The sequence below is a fragment of the Ammospiza nelsoni genome, unplaced genomic scaffold (genome assembly GCF_027579445.1).
Source record: "Ammospiza nelsoni isolate bAmmNel1 unplaced genomic scaffold, bAmmNel1.pri scaffold_54, whole genome shotgun sequence".
Lineage (NCBI taxonomy): Eukaryota > Metazoa > Chordata > Aves > Passeriformes > Passerellidae > Ammospiza > Ammospiza nelsoni.
The window spans coordinates 1,529,485-1,533,487 of NW_026683192.1; the positions used below are offsets into that span (position 1 = coordinate 1,529,485).

Genomic DNA, 4,003 nt, shown 5'->3' on the forward strand with positions numbered 1-4,003 from the left:
CAGCTCAAACGGCACCACTGCTTTGGTTGCATGTGCTGGGGCAGCTCCAGGGCTTTCTTCCTCCTCTTCCCCCCAGGCCACCTTGGGCGCTTTCAGGGGTCTCTGCTCCATGAAAATGACTGGATTTGTCAGGGCACCTGCAGAAGAGAAGCCTTTGGAAGGCCACAGGTCACCAAGTCCTGTGGTCTGGCCTCGAGCTCAGCTGCAGGAAGAACGCCTCGAAAAGGCTCCTGGTCAGACAGGACCGAGTGTGATGTGCGGTGGCTCCTCACGGCACCGCTCTGTCCCGTTCTGCCCCGTTGTGTGTTCCCAGCAGCTGGGCAAGCTTCTGTTTCCCACGTGTCACAAAGGGCCCTTGGTCACCGGGTTCCGTTCCATGGCACCGAGACCGTGCTGCAGCGTGCCACCCAGGGCCCTTGCACACACTCCCTACTGCCCTGGGGCTGCCCCCAGCCCAGCCAAAGTGGCCCAGCTTGGAAGGAATCCCTGGCCCCAGGTGTCTAAGACAGCCCGACAGGATCTTTAGGAAGGGCTCAGAGCATCAGCAAACGCTGCCCGGCTCTGCGGGCTCAGTCCTATCCCCATATCTTTCCCTGAGAACATTTGAATTTCTAAATGAGAATCATTTGAAGGGAGGGGATTTACATTTTCCATTTCAGAGAAGCCTTCTGCCTTCATTAGCAGACACATCTCTCTTCAAACCAAGACAATTGTTTATCATCTTGCAGATGCGCAGTTGCTGGGGAGCCCCGTTTTACACCAGGGACCTGGAGAACCATTCCCAGCAATTGGGAAAATCCTAGGTGCTCCATCCACCCACAGATGAGGTCTCCAAATGTGCCCCGAAATTGGGTCCAGCTCTTAGAGGCCTAAAAGAGCAAGTCCAAGTGACTGGATGATATTTTTAGCCCAGAAAGCCCTGCAGCTGATGGCACACTTCACAATCAGCAGTGGACACAGCTAGGCCGAAGCCCAGACCTCTGCCGGGAGCCTTTCTCCTCAAATACCCTTCAAACAAACCTCCATGCAAGTCACTTGGAAAGTTTCTTCAAATGATCCATTTCTGGCACATGACTACACAGGGTTAAGTGAAAGATTCTAAAGCAGCTGCTGTGGAGTCAAAGAGCCAGCACTAAGAGTCCTTGTCATCTCTTCGTAGCTAAATCCCACTTTGGGGGATTTGAGGGAGTTTGGAATGAGCTAGAGAGCAGACCTCCGAGTTTTTTAGATGATGCCGTTGCTATTTCTTCTCTTCTACATAGACAGGAAGGGTGAGTTTGGCTCACATCTGCACTGCATGGCTCACAAGGCCCGCAAGACTTGTAGTTACAAGAGCTTTGAAGGATTTCTTGGCCAAGAAGACACTGCCAAAGAGAATATTTATGTTTTGCAGCCAATCCTTCAATATTTCGTCTTAGGGACTCGTGCTACAGTGTAAGCTTCCTTAGCCAATCATGTTATGACACACAAACTCACAGCACTGCATCCTAAGCTTCTTGTTTACCATTGTAACTACTTTGATTTTTTCTAGATCTTCAGCACTAAAGCTCTAAACTTTCCTCTAATTCAACATTCCTCCCCGTGTCTCTGCTATAATAAACTAGAAATACACATTCTCACTTCTAGTACCTAGCGTTGCAAGCCCTTTCCAAGGTCTCCGATCAAATCCTGTGTTTAATTCTAAGCTTTGCTGACAAGACCAAAGGTCTGAGATTTCCTTGCATTTGGGTTTCCAACAACACCGATGCTGTTAGTTCCAGAGTGCCCGGGGTCCGTGTTGCAAGTCAACTCTGGCAGGAACAGGGCGCGCAGCTGCCAGGGGGCTGCTTGTGGCCTCTGACAGCCCATTGCTGAGGGCTTGCCAGCGCCCCAGCCCCTCAGGCTCTGCCTCAGCCCGACCAAGCTGCCCGGCAGCAGCGCCGCAGCCCCACAGCAGCTCCAGAGCAGCCCCATCCAGAGGCACCTGGGAGCCCTCAGCAAGGCAGCCAGCAGCACACGGGCAGGAGGACACGGATGGCGCTTCCTGCCTGGCACAGGGCTTGTGGCCATCTCCGGGCACTGCTCTCACAGGGATCCCCGCAGCCCCAGCTCCTGCCCAGCCGCTCTGTCACCAGCACAAAGGCTTCAGCAGAACCACCAAAGGCCAAGGGGCTTCTGGCCATTTCCCCTGCAACACTGCACGCCTGGGCAGCTTGCTGAGCCATGGCACACTTTTCCCCCTCTTCCCCTATGCCATGCAGACCCTGCGCAGTAAAAGAAAGCTCCTGGAAGTCTGTGTATTATAACACACTCTATATTCATATACTAATGAAAAAATAAAAAAAAGAAAAGAACAATCTCAAAGAAATGGAAAATTCCTGCTGACTCGGGTGGCCTCAGCAGAAAGAGGCATTAGCACTCGGCAGAGCTCCAGCAGCGCAGATAGCCGAGCCCCGACAGACGAGGCCGTGTCCTCCATGCCCAGCGCAGATGTTCTTGCACCCTCTGGAAGACGGAATATCGCTCACTCTGCAGTGCCTGGAGGACATACAATGTTTGATGTGCCAGGTCCGACACAGCACTGCTGGTGTCCTCTGTCAGGTGTTCAAGGGCTGAAAGAGAAAGGAACAGAGCCATGGTCAGATCCCGGATCTGCAGGGAGCCGAGGAGAGCCCCCTGCCAGGGCCATCCCAGCCGGTTCTAGCCATGGCCAGGAGGGAGCAGGGACCAACGGTAACAGCCTGAAGCTGCTGGCCATGAATTCCCCCAGGCGGCCCTGAAATCTCTGTGTGCTCTGCCCACGCCGCCCCTGGTCCGCACAGGGAGCAGAGCCCTCTTGCAGCCGGGGCAGGGCTTGCAGCTCCCCCGGCAGCCCCCGCTGCCAGCCCGCTGCCCTCACTCACTGTACAGATGAGCCAGAGCTCTTCCTTCTTCCCCCTCAGGTGCCGCCCCGCCATGCCTGTGAACACAGAGCCTGTCACGGCGCCAGCGGCACAGCTCCCTGCCACCGGCGCTGCCGGCGCTGTGGCCACACGGGCTGCTGGCCTGGCAGGGCTCAGCCCGGCCCTTGCCGCACGCTGCCGCCCCAGGGAACGGCTGCCAGAGGGCGGCAGCAGCGATGCCCGGGCCAGGCGGGGCTCCACGGCGCCAGGCCCGGCTGGCGCTGCCGGGGCAGCAGGCGGGGCTGGGGCCGAGCTGCGGCGGGTCGGGGAGGGAGCCCGGGCTCGGGACTCACCCATGAACCTGATGGCCGCCGCTCGCAGGGGCTCCTGTGGGCTCTGCAGGTAGCGCAGGGCCCGGCGCAGGTGCTCGGCCGCTCGGCTCCTGTCCTCTGCCAGCTGCAGAGAGCGGCAGGAGGGAAGCGTTGGTGCGGGCTCAGCCCCTGGGTCGGGCGCTGCCTGCGCCCAGCCCCGGCCTCCCCTGCCGCACAGCCCTGAGGCGCGGCCAGCAGCCGCCGGCGCCGGGCTCCCGAGGGGCGGGGCAGAGGGCCGGCTGCTGCCCGGGGAGCCGCGGTGCCGCCCCGCCCCGCAGCCCCGCCGGGCCCGGGCTCCCCCGGCAGCCTGGAGAAGAGCCCGCGAGGCCTCTGGCTGCAGCACCGGGCAGGACCACAGCTGCCCGCCCCGCACACTGAGCACCGTGCTCAGGGAGCTTCTCCGGGCTGAGGCTGGGGCTTGCAGGCTGTCCTTACCAGGCACTTGCTGAACTTCCACAGATTCTGGCTCTTCACCAGTCTTTCAAGATCTCTCCTCTTCAGGAACTCAGCCACACAAAGCAGAGTTTCCTGAGAAGCCTGGAGAGCAGCAGAGACACGGAGATGGCCCCACAGCCCAGGGCGCAGGACCCGCGTCCCTGTGCCAAGGCATGCAGGAGGCTGCAGCCCAGCAGGTGCCAGGGCAGGAGGCAGCCGAGCCCCCTGCCAGGGGGACAGCAGCGGCCCACGAGTCCTCACCCGTGCCACAAGCCGCTTCTCATCATGGCAGTGGAGGACGAGGGGCAGCAGGCTCTGGCGCAGGGGTGTCTTCAG

At 59.5% G+C, this 4,003-nt stretch overlaps 1 long non-coding RNA gene across 1 annotated transcript; it reads right to left on the reverse strand.

Annotated features, from left to right (window-relative positions):
• Window positions 1-2,402: 2,402 nt before the first annotated feature.
• Window positions 2,403-3,301, reverse strand: LOC132087193 (uncharacterized). The gene is made up of 3 exons (XR_009420483.1): window positions 3,215-3,301; window positions 2,883-2,938; window positions 2,403-2,591 (listed from the first exon to the last, which is right to left on the reverse strand). It is a non-coding gene; the product is annotated as an uncharacterized LOC132087193 (long non-coding RNA).
• Window positions 3,302-4,003: the final 702 nt, after the last annotated feature.